General features: G+C 42.0%; 1 protein-coding gene across 3 annotated transcripts in view; it reads left to right on the top strand.

Annotated features, from left to right (window-relative positions):
• Positions 1–77: 77 nt before the first annotated feature.
• MARCHF3 (membrane associated ring-CH-type finger 3) overlaps positions 78–17,968 on the top strand; it is a 131,771-nt gene continuing 113,880 nt past the window's right edge. For 2 of the 3 annotated variants that reach the window (XM_021702221.1, XM_021702224.1), the window contains exon 1: positions 78–310. The gene's annotated coding sequence lies outside the window, so the exon portion shown is untranslated. The remainder of the gene's footprint in view (positions 311–17,968) is intronic. The other variant, XM_021702222.1, reaches the window with a different exon arrangement.

Here is a 17,968-nt window from a genome sequence, read left to right as displayed (position 1 = left end):
CCCGCCCCCGCGGGGGCCGGCCCAGGACTGGCTCCGCCCCGCCCGCCGCGCGGCCCCGCCTCCCTCCGGAGCCCGGTAGCCTCAGCCCGGCGGTCCGCCTCATTCGCTGAGCAGGTCCATGAATTGTCAACGCGTTCCGGGCGGCTGCTGAGCCGGGGCGCCCGCCGGGCTTGTCGTGCTCCCTCGGAGGTACCTGCCCGAACCGATGTGCGGGGTTCGCTAGGGCGAGAGCAGTCGCCGGTTCGCGGCAACTTGGGATTCAGGACCCGCAACAGGGGCGTCGGTTTGCGATCCGGACTCAGCGAGGAGGGTGAGTGGCCGCGCGCGAGGCGAGCGGCTCCTCTTGGCGCTGTTCGGCGAGCGGGGGGTTGGGGGGGAACTGGACGGGTCTTGGCGGGCGTCGGTGCGTCGGTCCGAGCGTGGCCGCTGTGGGGAGGTCAGGGCCAGGTGGGATTTACTCCTTGCGGGTATCCCCACTCCCGAACTTGTTTCAGAGAGTCGCAACTCGGTCCGGGACGCGGCTCTGCGTTCTCACCAACTTGGCATGTTATAATTGCCATCATTAGGTGGGGCCTGGGGACGCGTCCCCTCGCCCTCTGCGGCGGCGACACGCGCGCTGGGGGCGGCGTCCGTGCAGTTCCTAGATGGCTTGAGGACAGGTTTCTGAAAAATTAACCCCGCGCGGGAGGCGGTGCGGCGCGATGACCCGGCGGAGGTGTCTGATCCGTAGCCTGAGCCAGCGACCATCGTCTTTGGGGTGGGTCTTCAGCGGTCAGAGAACTTAAGTGACTAGCTAGGTTCTGTAAGGGGGCGTCAGTGCTTTGCAATTACTGAGAGGAATTGACAGCACGGATATTAAACTTTGTAAAGTAATTACTTTCTATTAGCACTTGTATCCACATCCCTCATGAGGTGCTCGGACCTCCACATCACCTGCAAGCTGTGGCCGAAGCACTTCCTTAGGACCAGGGGGAGCTGCTGTCTGTCCCAGTGCAGGGAGCCCGGGAGAATCCGAGACGAGACCGTGAAAGGGACCACCAGGCTGGTCGGTTGGTGTTTAAGTGATGAAGTTGTGACAGGAACTGACAACACAGGATTCAAGGTTAAACCTGACACTTCGTCTGTGACTCAGTCTGGGATATTTTTCCTCTCTCTGTCGTAATGATAAGGGCTCAAAGCAGCTGGTTTTTCTGAGGGCAGTTACATACATGTAGTTTGTATTATGTGTGGACCAAATAAAATTAAATATAATATTTTCTTGTAATTCTTCTTGGATGTGAATGAGAGCTTATTGAGCGTCCTAGAGACTTGGGGTACACAATTTGGGAATATTTTGATCTGTGAAAATATATAAAAACGTTGAGAGATATGACTATTCATGCTTGTATATGCATATGTAGATGTGCGTGTGTGTATAAAATTGATAGGTGAATAAGAAATATATGGAGGGGGAAACAGCCTTGAACTTGCTCTGGTGGGGGGAGATAGACCCTCCGATCTATGGGGTGTATGATGAGGGTGTGCGTAGCATGTCTGAATCTGCCTGGTCTGTCTGGATCAGTGTATATGTCCATGAACTTTACGAGCATTTAGTTCAATACCATTCGGTGCAGATTCCGAGTTCCTGTTTTATAGCCCAGCAGCCGCCAGCCGGCCCATCTGTTAAAACATAACATGTACACGTCAGTCACTTCAGTTGGAGCACTAGGGTGGAGCGTGGGTAGGGGGCAACCCTTAGTAGGAACAACATGCTACAAACAAAGACTGCCTCTCAAGTTCTATTTTCATTCAATATTCAGCCTGTACTTGTGATTTGGTGAGGAAGAAAAGGAGCGTTTGACTCTTCAGGAATGGCAAACTACATTTTGTGAAATAATTTTAGCCATGGTTTGGGGAAAGGGAGTTTATAAGAGAAAAAATGAAATCCTTCTAGAAAAGAAATGTGGTGCTTGTCACATTACTATGCAACACTGGTTTACTGCTTTGCAGTAGTATGTATATCAGAAACTGTTTTCTTTTGCTTCTTAAGAGAATGCATTAAAACTGAATTGTTTTGCACCAAAAAAAAAAAAAATCCTTAATAGAAGTAAACAGAGCTTTATTGCAGAGGCTATTTAATCTACTAGAGTTAAGACTGCCTTAGTAATTCTAATGAAACATGTTTTTAGGAATTTATAACCTGGATATAAATTCATGTTCAGCCTAATCACTGGTTGCAATGGTTCACAATTTATAGTTTAAGAAATAATAAAAGACCTTTATCGCAAAAATTCTGATGACTAAAAGGGTATGGGAGGAGTATAACAGCTTAATAAGTTCCTGCAGCCAAGTAACTGATACTTAAAAAAAGTATAAATTCCTTTAATAACATAATTACTTCTGGTGACAAAATAAGGGCAATATTTTTGAGAAGCATAGTTGATATTTTTCCCAATAATTTTATGCTCATAATTACATTTTAATAATGGTGTTTATTATTTATTATATGTGGGCAGAATAAACTGGGATGTTTCTTAAGAACTCATCACAAGAAGTATTGTTTTCATTTTTATGGCAATTAAAACATTTTGGGGAAAATATGCCTATCTCTAATCTGTGAGTGTATTTAAATTTCTGATGGACTACAAAGACAAAATAATTCTCCTGCCTTGATATGGATCATCGGAATCGACTAGGTTGGTCCTTAGAAATTCAGTTTGAGGGCTGGACTCTGTTCTCTGGGATTTGATTCAGGAGTCTAGGGTGGGGTTTAGTAATCTGTATTTTGAACAAGCACCCCCCAAGTGATTCTGATCCCAGGGTTCCCTTCACCACATTTTGAGAAACAGTGGGATGGTGTTTATGATATAAAAGGATGATCATAGTCTGTGGGTTAATTTAACAAGTAATTGTTCTGGTATTTCCAGATGGCATTTATCAGCCTTATGAAATTTATAGGCAACATTCTTTAACACCCTGTCCTCAACAATGGCACCTTTGGTTCTGTGTTCCGAAGTGTTTTTGGAATCCTCAGCTATCTCTATGCCAGGTTAGCCCCAAGTCTAAGGAAGTCTCTCTGGAGAAGCAAGGTAATTTAAGACCTCTCCCCAGGCTTAGTCCCTCCGTTCTGTATTCCAAGTCCAGTGGGTTTCTGGGGTGCTCTCAGGGGACTTTGCCAGTCATAACTCACATGGTTGGACATTTCTCCCTGGAGAATAGAAGAATCTCAGTCCTCGGGAGCCAACTTTGACTCCAAAGCCATTCCAGGCTTGGAGATTAGAACTTCAGCAGGACTAGTACCCGATTTACCCAAGATCGGGGATCTCCTTGGGAGGCCGTAGCTGATCTGCCTTAGTCAGGAAAGTGTCCTGGGCCAACTATCTAGAGACCTAGGTGTTCCCATGTTCCGCGGCTCATTGTAGAAGTATTTTGAGCTGCCCTATTAATTGGATAGGTAGATCTTTCAGCATTGTGGAGAGATAGGTTGAAAATTGATTTGCTACTTCTTTTTTCAAATCAGTGGGAATTTGGACTTATTAATGATTGCCTATCAGTTTTTATTTATAGTTGGATACTGACATTCAGGCTCTATTCTCCCATTTCAGACTGGCATAATTCTCAATTTAAAACTTCTAGGTAAGGTTTTAAAGAGAAAGGATCTATCAGAAGTTGTTGCCCCTTCCCCCTTTGTACCTCCATGTACTTAAAAAACCTAATGATGTCTCAGAGGTCAGAAGTGCCTGGAATATTTACACACCTGATGACAAAAGGACGTGGAGAGGCTGAGACACTGAACTTGGATTGTTCCAGGCCACTGGATCATTACTGGGACTTTCATGGAGCAATTTCTGTTTTAAGAAACACTTGGCAGGCATGTTTATAGGTCACTTATCTTAACAATCCTTTGAGTACAATGATCCTTTTCCCACTTTGTTACAGATGAGCAAACAGGAGCCGCAAAAGAATGATAATATTTAGATCCTGTCTTTCACATTCAAAGATAACACCAATAACTGAGAAATTGGCCTTGCATTTGAATTATTTTTATTTAGCATAGTGGTGATAGGATTATGCTTAGTCATTCATATCATCTACGGTTTGTTTTTTTTTTACCTCTTTCTTCAAATTTATTTTTATATTAAATGTGACCTTGAAACAATTTTCTTTATAAAGTTTACCACCATATATGATAATTGGTTCAGTGACCCTAACCTTAACCAGCCAGGCTTGACCCAGAATGGCAAATAATTTGCTAAAGGTCACAGAGCACAATGGCAGCAAAGCCTGTATGTAGAATTCTTTGGACTCATTATTTTAGACCTGTACGATGTTGCCTATTGAGTCCTCTTATGCTGCTAGTAATGTTTTTATGCTGGCAGAATAGAGTTGTTTATATTTCATGTGCCCAGATTCTGCATGATGAATGGACCTAGAAAATTTTAAAAGCCTAATGTATAATCACAGCCCCTGACTGTACAATGGGATTTGTGTGCCTACTTAAAAAACTCTAGAACTAGAATGCTACTTTTCTTGAAACTGGGCCATGGGTCACTGCAAGTTTCTAAGCAACAATTCTTTTTTTTTTTCGGCCATGGCATACTTCTGACAAAATTCTTTGGTAAAAGGAATTTGACAAAGGCTTTTCTAGTTTTCTACCCTTCTTTCCCCACTCCTATTTCCATGGCAAAACCTACCTATAAAATATTTACTTTTCAAGTCGGTCTGCCCCTTTAACATCTCCTAATACTTAAATGTTAGCCATTTTGACTATTTTCCTTCCAACATGCCCTTATCGGGCTTCGACCTTCACTTCATAGTATTTTGGGCCTAGTCACATCCTCTAATGTAGAACAGTCACTGAGCTATAGAAGTTTTACTTGAGCTTGAGCTTTGTGGATTTAACTACAACAATAATAAGAAAAAAAGAAAAGGAGAATACTCAGTCATGTTGATAAGTGTGTCATATTAGGTATTCCAAGCTTATAGTTTCCATGGGAAATTTAAGATCCAGATGAATGAAGTGACAGATGCACTCATCTGTGGCCTTGCAGACAGACACTCTTCAGATTCAAGCTGAGGAGTATAACTGAAGACAGCATCCTAGGTTATGGAAGAAAAACAAATGTTAAGCTCTGAGAAAAGAACTGACAAAAAGTGAAGGGTTGGGGTTAGATGGGATGGGGAGAGTGGTGGGAAAGAAGCACCTCCAGTAAAATACCAGACAGAGTACTAAGAAATTTATACAGGTGCTGATGGTTTGGGGTTTCTTGGGGGCATTGGATTCTGTTTTATATTGTCTTCACAACCTGCTCGCCCTGCTTGCTTTAAATAATTTATTATAGCAGCAGGCCTTCCTCTGGTTAGTTTCCTTTTTTATAACTTTTTCCTTCTCATCTCTGGGTCTAATCAGAGGCATATATAATCGTGTGGCTGCTCTAGAGTACTTAGGAAAATCCGTGATCAATATCGCTACATTATCAACCCAGGCTGTTGTGTTCTATTTTGCAATGTTTTCTTCCCTGTTATATTAAGCTAGTATCTGTGTTTTAAACAATATTTTATTAATCTTTGCACAATGAGACTATGGGCTTATTCTTCTTGGCTGAGAGTATCTTTGGAGTAATCCATCATCAGAACACCATTGATCTAATGATGTATTTATTGCTCACTATTGTAGAACTGGCAAGAAACCCAGTATGGTTCTAAAAATTTGATTAAAAAGAAATCAAGTTTTTGCAAGGCGTAGCCATCCGATTATGTTAGCAGCCGCCAAGTGTATTTTATGCTAAAATATACAGGCATATTTCAAGTGAGCAAAATGTGATCTTTTCAAAAGCTTTTAAAACTTTTTGCTATGAGATAAGTAGAACAAGAAGATGCCTCATAATTAGAAAAATTCTAAGTGCACTCCCCATCTCAGCCAAAGGTAAGGTACAGTATTTTTTCGGGTTATATCCTTAGACACTAAAATGGTTAGATTTATCTGTTTCATTGACAGTAATAAAAACGGTAGTGATGGGGCACCTGGGTGGCTCAGTCAGTTCAGCCTCTGCCTTCGGCTCAGGACATGATGCCAGGTTCCTGGGATCGAGCCCCGCACCGGGCTCTCTGCTCAGTGGGGAACCTGCTTCTCCCTCTCCCTCTGCCTGCTTGTGCGCTCTCTCTTTCTGACAGATAAATAAATAAAATCCTAAAAAAAAAACCCCAAAACAACAGTGGTGATAAGAACTAGCTCCTAGTCCTTTAACGATTTTCTGGGTAATCATTACAAATCAAAATTAATGAACAAACAGTAACTGAGTACCTATTGTGGGTAGTACCTCTTTTTCAAGTATTAGCGCCTTTGGGAAGCTTTTCCATGTCCCTCTTTGGGCTGATTGTACACTGTCAGCCGAACCATCTCTTGTAACCCCATCCCCTCCTGACTGGGAGCCCCTGGAAGGCAGGGCCCATACCTCTCATCTTGTAGCTTCTCAAGAAAGGGTATATAAGAGATAGTTGCTAAGTGCGCTAGCGGCTACAAAGAATTACAGGTGAACACTTGCAAGGCCTTCAAAGGATGTGCACAGGGATACTCACCACCAGTTGAAATGGTAGTTGATTGCTATCAGTTGATTGATAACTGAATCCTAGCGCCAGACTTTCAGCTCTAGCCCCTGTCTCAGCACTTCATGTAACTGTCATCCATTCCTGCTCGTTCATCTTCATAGTTCCCCTCTACTCCATTCCTGCCTTTCCTCCTCTTGTCACTACCTCCCTGTTGTGACGTCTTCAGGAATGTCTCCAACTCCACCTGCTCCTCCACTAGTCTGGCCATGTCCCCTGGCTCCCTTTTTTGTTCTCATACTCCTTGTATCCTATCTTGAATAGGCAACTAACTCCTGGGCCCCACTTTGAGGCTTGGGACAGCCTGAGTCGCATATCTTTTGAAGTCTCAGATGTACTGGTTTCTTTTGCCATCTAGGGCAGCCATCTGGCTAGCTTTGGCCGTGGGAGGTCTGGGGGCCATGGAGCAGCAAGATGGTTGCTGGGCCGACAGGCCGCGGATAACCAAAGCTGAGCATAATGGGGAAACTTGACATTTGTGAATGAAGCTTTTTTTAAAAAAATTAAAATTCCAGCAGAGTTTTAATTTCAGAGACAGACTTTTATAGTGTTTTTCATCTCTAAATCTTTTGTTCAAGAAGCATGTCCTACGCAGTCATGTACATGATGTCATCTGATGGCTTAGGTAAGTTCTTACCTCAGTTCTTACCTCCGAGTGGCTTACTGAGCTCCTGCATGGACCATGTGTCCAGGTGGAGTTTCTGGAACAGCCAAATTAAACGTAACTGCCCGAGGTCGGGGCCTTTAGGATAGCCCTCTTATGTTAGATCTTAATACACTTCAAATGACTGCAAGAGATCAAGGACCCCTATTTTCTGTCTCATCTGGGAGATTAAGCCTCAGTGAACATAGCTGCTTTCTTCTCCTACCTGCCAAGAAAATATCATTAGAAACCGGAGTGATTACATCTAAAATTTATTTAGATGTTCAAGGCAACAGAGAAGATGAGCAATCCTAGATGAGGTCATGGACTCACTGGTTTCTTTTGGATCTTGTAAGTGAGGAGCACTTGCCCCTGCCTGTCCCAAGGCTTCTGCTTTCATCTGGGTGCTGGGGGCTGGGAGGATGTGAGGGTGGCTCCACGAAGGGGGAGGCAGACGTCTGTGGAGCCCCTCCGAATCCCTGCGACCAATGGAGGTTCTCCCTGTGCTGCTTTCCTTTGGCATTTTCTCAGGTCTGTGTTTCAGTGTCTCATAAGCAAATCTTCCTCTTCTACTTTGTGAATATGTTACATAAACTGAGGTTCTCACAGCCATGGAAGTTCTCGTCCTTAAGTTTCCCTGATTTTGACTTTTCCTGCAGGAGTTAACCACATTTTTGACCATTTTCAAAGGACTTTCTTAGAGCATGCCAGTATGTCTTTCCGATGCTAAGGAGACCCCAGTTAATGCGGCTTCTCCTCTCTGGGATATTACACACTCTAAACACAGTGAGGAAGCAAATAGCCTTGCAAACCCTCAGTTTTTACCAACCTTACCCACACTTGCAGTGACACCCCCCCTTACCTAATCACTCTTACTGCTCCCTGCTCACTTTTTATGTCATTAAGAAATAATATCACAAGCCTCTGCTAGCAAGAGACATATTCATGACAACCAAGGAGATGAACCTGTCTACAAATATCCCACCAAGTATACGCTGAATAGGGAAAAGAAGGGCAGGGCTTCCCTGATGTCTTTACAGACAGGACATGTGGACTGATGCATCTCTTGCTGATAAGTTCATAATCTGTTGTTCTAACTGTTTCTCTTTTGAGGCTGGGTCATTCATTGCCTTCTAGCTAACATCAACAGTTGTCACTTTTTCCTTTCCCTTAAAAACTCTGGCCAGTGAGTTTCAGGTTTCTCTCCTTCATTTATTTTACTTAATTTTTATTTTTTTGTGTTTCAGCTTGTTTAGTCTGGTTTACCTACTTAAGTTGTGTTGTTTCTAACCTCTGCAGACATTTTTCTACCACTTTCCAGCCCTTGACAGCATCTCACAATTAGACACCATCCTTACATTGAATGCATTTCCATTTTCGCAGCAGGTCAGTAATGAAGATGTTAAGTGGAATCCTGATAGTGACCCTTTCAAGAGCTAAGGCACCATTTGCTATTCTGTCTTAATTATGGTCTCTTAGCAAATTTTCACCAGTTATAATGTCCACCCCATTTGATAAGTAATGTTTCTCAAATACTGTACAAAATTATGAAATCTATGTGCCTTATATTTTCTGCTCTCCATTACGGGCTAAATTTATAATTCTATAATTTTCTTATAGGAAAAATACGTATTAGACTGGAATGGCTAATTTGGTTTCAAGCCATACTGCTTTTTGCTTATTGTGAACCATTAGACATTTATGTGGTCTTCTATTTTACCTCATCCCCAACCCCCACCAGCAGCTCTCCCAGCAGTAATCACACTCTGACCTTTCCCTCTACAGTCAGTTAGCATCCATGCTTTTTTGGTAAGATGGGTATTTTATTTTACTGTTCCCTAATATTTTCAATTTTAAAATAACTCTACATAGCTGAAACAAAAATAGCCAAGTGTCCTATTATGATTATGATATTTCCCCCTTCCTTTCTAGGCAGGTCTGTCTCCTGATTATAAATCATAGTATTGCACCTCTTCTCTGGAGTGCTTCTGCCCCCTTGATCATCTTGTCCCAATGGAGTGTGAAATTGCTTCTGCTTCCTTGGTATCTGACCTGTGCCTGGGATCTGGGCTAGCCCTATGTGGTCCCTGTTGAAATTCTTATAATTGGGTAAGGGCTCAGAATTGGAAGCCTTATGGAACATAAGCCCATTGAGGGGTGTGCTTCACATAGGTCTTCAGGGTAAAACATATAAACTAGGCAGGTAGAAGGTGAAAGTCAAAGTTTTTAAACAGATAGAGAAAGTCAGAGATAGACTGTTTGGTACCAGCTACTTAGGCCAAAGCCTCATCTTCCTGTTGTGATATCTGGGGTGTCTTCCCCTCGGGCTTTTCTGAGAGACTATCCCAGTGTTGTAAATTAAAATGCTGTATCACCCCATCTCCAGAATTTTGGAGTTCGCTGAGCTAGATTCAGAAGTCCTCGTTCCATTCCTGGAGCTTCCCAGAGACAAAGAAACAAGTGATGTTTCCAAATGGAAATGCGCCTATAAAGGTGATGTGGTCCACTTGCTAGGAAGCCTTCTGCACACAACACAAGACTCCAACTCACATTGACCTACACCGTAAGGGAAGTATATTATCTCATGTGAGAAGTAGGGCAGACAGCAGGATGAGTTGATTTAGTGGCACAATTACCTCATCAAGGATACAGGTTCCTTTCATCTCTCTGCCACTGTCATCCTTAGGGGCCACTTCACTCTAAGACTGGTTCTTATCTTGGCAAGATGGCTGCAGTTGTTCAGATGTCACTCGTGGGCATGACAATATTTAGAGCACAGAAAATGGACCACCCCCTCCCAGGGTCTCCTTTTGAAGGAGATTAAAATTGTACTAAGAAGAGTCTGAGAAGTCCTGTCTTCTTATCTCATTGATGGGAACAGTATCACATGCTCCATCTCTAAATCAGCCACTAGCAAGATGTTCTCCATCACTGCTTGAGGGAGAGAAGAACCACAATGCAGACTAATTAAGGCCAGAGAAATGAGCCAAGATCAATAATTATTGTGATTAGAATCACAATAAACCCTAATGAATTCAAATGTACTAATTTATGTCTGTTTGTACTCAATAAGTATATGATCTTTACTGAATAAAAAAGATTAAAACAATTTGCTGATTTCTCAATTCTGTATTTCAGATATATTATTTTGCTGTATTGGTCCACTTGAATGTAAACATTTTTTATTAACCTTATTTACATATCATAGCATTAACAGTAATGATAATAACCGATGATTGTAACTGGCCATGATTTATTGAGTGCCCTTTTATAAATTAGGAATTTAGCATCCAAGAGGAGCTAGTCATTTGCTGAACTCACTTAGCTACTGAGTGTTGTTAAGCTAGGATTTAAACTTAGGTTCATCTGCCCATGTCCCTTCCCTGCTTTCCATGGCTTCTCTTTGCCCAGGACTACTCTTGCCTGCATGCTGGGGCCCTGCCCATCTCTGTGACCTCATTACTTACCCTCTTGCCCTCACTAGTTTTCCAACCACATAAACTGGTCTCATTCTCACCTCTGACCCTCTGCATATGCTGTGTCCTCTGCTTGGATCACACATCCTCAGCTCCTGTGGCTCTCCATTCTTTCCCTTCAGGGCTCCCCTTCACAGTCCTCTCCCAGGACCATCCCCACTGGTCTACTTAGGGGAGCCCTTCCCCCATCCTCTGTTTCTGCTCCATTTTCCTTTTTCCTCTATCGTATTTACCATAATCTTATATAACTTACCTACCTGCCTGTCTACTTGTTTTTGTCTGATCCTACCAGAATATAAGTCCCACGAGGACAGAGACCCTGGCTGTATTTAAAATGAATGAAAAATCAAGTGACTAAGTTAATGAAGAAATGAATATTTAGACGTTTTGACCTCTGATAATCCACAGGCTGCCTTTTTCTCCCACACGAGGACTAAAGGAGGATGACAACTGCCACTGAGCTGAGTACGTGCACTTTAGATTTTTCTCCTATAAAATCTGAGAACTTAACAAAACCTTCTTTTCTCTATCTCTCTGAGGGCAAAATAAGAGATAGATATCAGAATTCTTTGGGGAAAAGGTAGACTTGCCATAGTAGTATTACATAAAGGTTTTAGGGAGAGCTTGGTAGAAGAGGAAAATTTGAGTAGTATTCTTAGCTACAGTTTTTATACTGATTATAGTTTTAAGGATGCCAACTCCTTTAATGTTAGGCATAAACCCTTAAAAAAATTGAGGTAGACATATAAAGCTAAACTGTAAATTGGAAGAATTATAATTGCTTGATAATTTGCAGTGGCAAATTTACTTAAACAAAATTGTTTTCTCTGCTTACATGTAATTTTTCATTTGAACTCATATATCTATCAAAATAATTTATTCCTAGAACTATGTTCTTAATTATTCTGAAGTAATTATGAAGGTGCAAATTGAAAAATAGCTTTACCTCCCATGTTAATTTGGAAGGGATTGACAGAAGTGAAGCAGTGCCTTCCTGAAGTCCCTTTTCTTTGGCTTTCAGCTCAGGACCTTCCAAATAAAATACGTGCTTTTGTGTTTCCCTTTCTTTGTCGTTCTGTGGGCTGCTGTGTCATTTGCTAAATACGTTGTGAACCATTATTTTCTGAGGCTTCCAGTGTGACTTTACCACTCGACCAAATAAATCACCATTTCCCCCCTTGACAGGAAATTCACACTCCCCTCCAATCTGCTCATCTTCGCCAGATCTTTCCCCAGGTGACCTCGCCAGCCATGGCATCTCTCTCTGCGCAGGGTATCAGTCTAAACCCGCTTGGCGCCGTTGTCTGCCTTCTCGGCTTCCCACTATCACAAAAACCTGTTAGAGTCGTTACTATGAAATATACTTTGCAGCTAAACTCCTTGTATCAGACGTCTAGAAGCAGATCGAAATTTTATGGCGAGTAGAAATACATCTATATTTGACAGTAATTTTTAATCTAGTTCTTCCAGATTGTTTTTATGTTTTGCATCAGAGACAAGTCAGAAAAAACTGAAGGGGGAAGAAAGGGAAGAGGATTTTTGACGTTGTTCACATGGTACTTTTCCCCTGTATGTCCTGGCAAGGACCCCTTTCTTCCTCACTTTATAACCTGGGTAGATTTGGGTGTGTAATTGGGGAAGAGCGCATCAGGACCCAGGTGACAAGGAGATGAGTAATCAAAGGGCTGGGTCAACATATCATTATTATTTAAATTAGGCGGGTGCATGGTCTACATAAGCTCTTGAGAGACTGCCTTTGACAGGGTAGTTTTCATATACAGCAGATTGGCCCTTTTATGGCTTGACAAAGGCTTTGTTTCTTTCTTTTTCTTTCTTTTTTTTTTTTTTTGTTTTCTAAGCTGTGTGGGTGGGAAACAGCATGAGATTATAGAAAATGTATAGCAAAAGCAGTAGCAATGAGAAAGAATCCATAATGGGTACACACATATTGCTGGAATATTTCCCAAGTACTTGGGGGGGGGAGGGTGTTGGCAATGAAGCTTCTTTGGCAGAGGCAAAGTAGAACATGTGCTTTTCCATGTGTGAACACACTGTGCTTTGAAAGGTCCTTTATGATTCACAAAAGCAGCTGCTTTTGATCTGGTGTAGCCACAGAGTTTAGGAGACTCCCTGAAATCAGTGTATTGCAGACTCCTGGCATTTGTTTTGGAGATTGGGTTAAGTTTGGGGAATCTGCTTATTCACAAGTGACAGGGAACAAGTTCTCTTCATTAGAGTGTTGGATCCTTTGTTCATTTCTTTAGGGTTCATGGATCAAAGTTAGCAAGCCTTAAAATTGTGAGCAGTCATCTGTTATGTAACATGCATACATACAGGCATAAATTTGTAGAGATGGCTCTCTTCTTAATTTTGAAAACAATGCGTGGCAGTTCTACTTTGCCTAGTAAATCTTTCCTGAGTTACTGGTCAGACATATTTTGGTGTATTGTAAGCCTTCCTTGCTGGACATTCATAATCTTATTATACATTGTATGTGGTGACTTTTTAGTTTTGACTGTAGTTTTACTTAATAAATCCTGTATTTTTGTCTTTTGTACACTTCTATTCCATTTCTGAGTGCTAGCTTCTGTCTACTCTTTTATGATCACTAATAAGTTATTTTCATTCTTCTTGAAGATTTCAAACCCCAATAACACCAGTGTTGTTTTCTATCACTTTCAACAAGACTCATTTGTTTCCAGTTCCTCGAACAAGATAAGTAACTAGGACATGATTCTTTCACTTTTTGCTAGTTTTCAGTTTATTGGATACTGACAGAACGTAGCATTTGCACAGTTTGCTTTAAAAAAAAAAAAGAAAAGAAGGTGATAACTTTGTTTTTAACACGTCACAACTATTACGTTTCTAAATGATAAAGCAAAAAAGATTACCACAAAATAAGATTAGTGTGGCTATCTTGAACTGGAAATCATTTGAAATGTTTCATGGCTACACTTTGTGCTAAATATAAAAATAATTGTGTTTCCCATGTGTGAGCATCAAAAGCCCCAGTTGGAAAATCACATGGTATAGCAAGTAGGTCACTATTGATGGTAGAACATGAGACAGGAAATGTCACGGCTAAGATTAGAGGCCCAAGCAATATGTCTCCCCATGCTTGCTGCATTGTTCATCCTAAGTGGAAGGACTCAACAGGGTATAACTAACTTTAGCCCAATTTGAAAGTATTAGCAAGGATAGCCTTTTAATCTGTCATTCCCATTTGTTTCTAGATAACTCACTTTCCCAGTTGGGCAAAATAATTGAACTGTTTGGATTTGCACATTGGCAGAACTCTGAATACCAATTAAAATGGCAGCCTTAACATTCTAAAAGTATAAACGGGAGGCAAAGGTAATACTCAGCTGTACAAAGTCGTAGCTACAGATTTACCTGGTGTTTGAAATCATGAACTAGGAGTGAGCAACTAGTTAAAAGTGAATTCTCTTAAAATCTCATTTATCTTCATATTTGAAGGTGAGGTGGTGTGGGGATGTGGGGGGACACTTTTAGGAAATCCGGTTACCTTTCCTCTTCTTTTTGGAGCAGTAGGAGGAAGATTTATTATTTATAGGTGGGAATTTTCACCACAGAGTGTGCCTAATTTGCATACATTTGCATATTCTAATGTTTAAGAAAGGCTAGGAAGGAAAACTGTGTTCTCCTGCGTCTGCCCCCATGAGAGACCATACCTTATTTGGGGGAGGGGGGTGAGGGCAGGGAGCAGTCCAAGATGGAGCCTCGGATTCAGAGAGATACCATCCCCTCCTGCTACATAAGGCAGTTGAACATAAGCCCAGAGAGCCGGCAGTTGTTTGGATGAGTAGGTGGAAGCATGCCGAGATGACTGAATTTGAATCCATTGCTCGAGTGCCGAGTATTCGTTCACTTCTAGCACAGAGTCCTTCCCAGAAGTAGCCCGGCTTACAGAGTCCATGTATTCTGCGGTGCAAAGTCTCACTTCTTGAATCTCAGCGGCCTTCCTGGGCTCCCATTTTTCAAAGGTCTTTAATGCAGATTAAAACCCTCCACTTTGAATAAGGATTATTTCATGCAGGTTATAACTTATAAGAGGGGAGGTGAGTGGTGCGGAGGCTCAGTGGAGTAAGTGTTTTGACAGGGTTTTTACTCTTTATTCCTTCTCCAGCTTAAATGCAGAGGCTAGATTTTTATACCTGATCCAGGGATAGAATGCTGGGAAAGGGGTGGGAAGCACAGCTCTTACAGAAATCTCTCTGGAATGAAAATTTGGGGAATGGTTTCCATTTGGCAGTAAGAGGTATTGGCTTCTGATGGGAGAAAACACAAGCGATGTGGTAGTTGAGACTTGTCGTGCCATTGTGTATCCCTGGCTCTCACCCCTGATGAAGCTAGCTGCTTGTGAGCTATGGAGTGAGCTCATTTTCTAGACCTCTGTCACAGAATGTCCATTGACAGGGGTTGGCGGTAACATCCTGGAAGATATTTTGGAGCGTGTAAAACAGATTTTTGCTTTGGAAACCTTTGGAAAAAAATCCCTTTTCTAGTTTTAAAAATGTATAAATAACTAATAAATATTTACAACTTCAGGTGCCTTGTGGACCTCTTTACCATCTTAGGAAATTGGTTATCTATATTTAGTTTCTGCTATGAGATTTCTCTTTGATGTCAGCATAAATGACCGCATGGCCAGGCCCCCCATTCTGCTTGCACCCCAGTCGGAACCCTGAGCCTAGTCCTGCCCCAACTCTGACTAAAGGTAGACGTAGAGCAAGGCACCAGTCTCCTTTCTGGAAAAAGAATGGAAAACTGGATTATTTCTGTGATCTCGTTCTGGTATTAACACTGTATGATTCTATTCATCTTTCAAGCCTGTTTATTTTTCCTTTCTATAGGGAGCAAGATGTAAAACTGTCTGGTTGGTAACTTTTAGTTGTAAGGGGAATACTCACCAAGTGACTAGCTGGCTGCTTAAATCCCTATTTAGGCTGTTTCTTTTATCTGTGTTGTATACAAGAGCTGAAATACAATGTGTCTGATCACAAATTCCAAGCAAGAGTAACCAGTAGGTTTCCTAGTTAAGTGCGAGAAGAAGTAATTTGGGGGCTGGGGGGGATTAGGAGTGCTAGGTTGTGGAGTCCTGGTTTCATAAGAGAATAAAGAAAGGGAATCCAGAGGGTTACTGGGTGGCTCAGTCTGGTTAAGCGGAGGTCATGATCCCTGGGGGTCCTGAGATTGAGCCCCATCGAGCCCAGTGTCCCAGTGTCGGGCTCCCTGCTCGGTGGGGAGTCTGCTTCTCCTTCTCCCTCTGCCCCTGCCCCCGACCCCTCCCCACTCGTGTTCTCTCTCTCTCAAATAAAAATAAAAAATAAAAATCTTAAAAAAAAAAAAGGGGGGAATCCAGTATGCAAACATGTAACAGAAACACAGTCAGGATTCACACAGTTAATAACTTCTGTCTCTTTGTACAGGAAATACACGATCAGTGCTTATATACCTGTGTGCAAGGAAGTAGCACAAATAAAAACTTTATTTGGCGATTCCTGGGTGGCTCAGTCAGTTAAGCATCTGCCTTTGGAGCAAGAGGGGCTCCTTGCTCAGCGGGGAACCTGCTTCTCCCTCTGCCCCTCGCCCTGCTCATGCTTTCTCTCTCTCTCTCTCAAATAAATAAATAAAATCTTTAAAAAAAATAAATAAAAAATAAAAATAAAAACTTCATTTGTAAGAGCCATCTTGTCACTTTCCAAAAAAACTTAATGAAAAGGGTATTATAATTTTAATGGAGAGACAAATAATCCTTTATTATCTTTAGTCTCTCCAATGATATGTTGGTGGAATCTCCAAAATACAGAGAACAACCTAGATTGGATTATTTTTGTTGTCTTTTTGTTAATAAAACTTTTTTTCCAACAAAAGAGATAAACACCCCTTTCCTCAAACACAGACATAACCAATCAACTCATTTCCTAAGGGTGAATTATCCTTAGCTTTTGTGAAGGACTCTCTGGTTTTGAGTGATTGACCTCTGAAAGGAATTGGGGGCTTTGGAATCTGCTGCTTAGGAGTTCTTGATGAAAAGGAGAGAAGCTAAAAATCTTTAAAAAAAAAAAAAAAAGGGCGCCTGGGTGGCTCAGTTGGTTGAGTGACTGCCTTGGGCTCAGGTCATGATCCTGGAGTCCCGGGATCGAGTCCCATATCGGGCTCCTTGCTCAGCAGGGGGTCTGCTTCTCCCTCTGACCCTCCCCCCTCTCATGTGCTCTCTCTCTCTCATTCTCTCTCTCAAATAAATAAATAAAATCTTTAAAGAAAGAAAAGGAGAGAAGCTAGTTTTAATGGAGGAAATTTGAATGGACAGATTTGGGAGATCATCCTCTGGTCCTGTCTTTATTTTTTTTTTTAAAGATTTTATTTATTTATTTGACAGAGAGAGAGAGACAGCGAGAGAGGGAACACAAGCAGGGGGAGTGGAAGAGGGAGAAGCAGGCCTCCCGCAGGGCAGGAAGCCCGATGTGGGGCTTGATCCCAGGACCCTGGGATCATGACCTGAGCTGAAGGCAGACACTTAACCGACTGAGCCACCCAGGACCCCCAGGTCCTGTCTTTATTTTAAAAAGCTTCCTATCTTGCTTTAAGTTAGTGCCTTAAGAGATTTTACTTATGGGTAATCAGATCTTGCTACTGTATATAAATAATTTCTCCGAGATGTGTATGACTGTCCCTTCAGACTCTTGAAAGAGGCTTTGGCCCTTGGATTGGGTTGTCTCATCCACTGCCCAGTGTATGACTTTGTTACTGCTGGATGCAGTCAATCATACTGACTTCCCAAGCTCCTGCACCTCACTATGGCAAATGTGGAAAACCAGGCTCAAAGAAAATAATCCAGGTGATAAAAGACTCTAAATTTAGAAGACTTTTCCCTTCCACATAATGGAATACAATTTGTTTCTTCTTCCCACACAAAACAGAGCTGTCCAGAACAACCATGAAAACACATGACCCCGTCCTGTCCCTCCCACTTGCAGCTGTCAAGGCTTCCGAGGGAAATTTTTGTGTGTTGAATAATTTTGCTTTGCAACACATTATAATCACACACTTTAATGTTTGTTGAGGCTGAAAATTGCCAGTCCATCTGAGGGGTGTGTGAATGTAGGCTAATGGGGAGATAGATACTTGTCAACCTTACCCAGTTCTTCTGGATGGATTCAATCAGACTCTCTTCTAGGTGGCAGCAGGAGAGAACTCACCTGGGTGACCTGCCTTCATTCCTCACTCACTGGGTTTTTGG

Source organism: Neomonachus schauinslandi, chromosome 7, assembly GCF_002201575.2.
Source record: "Neomonachus schauinslandi chromosome 7, ASM220157v2, whole genome shotgun sequence".
Classification (NCBI taxonomy): Eukaryota; Metazoa; Chordata; class Mammalia; order Carnivora; family Phocidae; genus Neomonachus; species Neomonachus schauinslandi.
The sequence above is the reverse complement of the archived record's forward strand: the minus strand, read 5'-3'. Positions and strand labels throughout refer to the sequence as shown.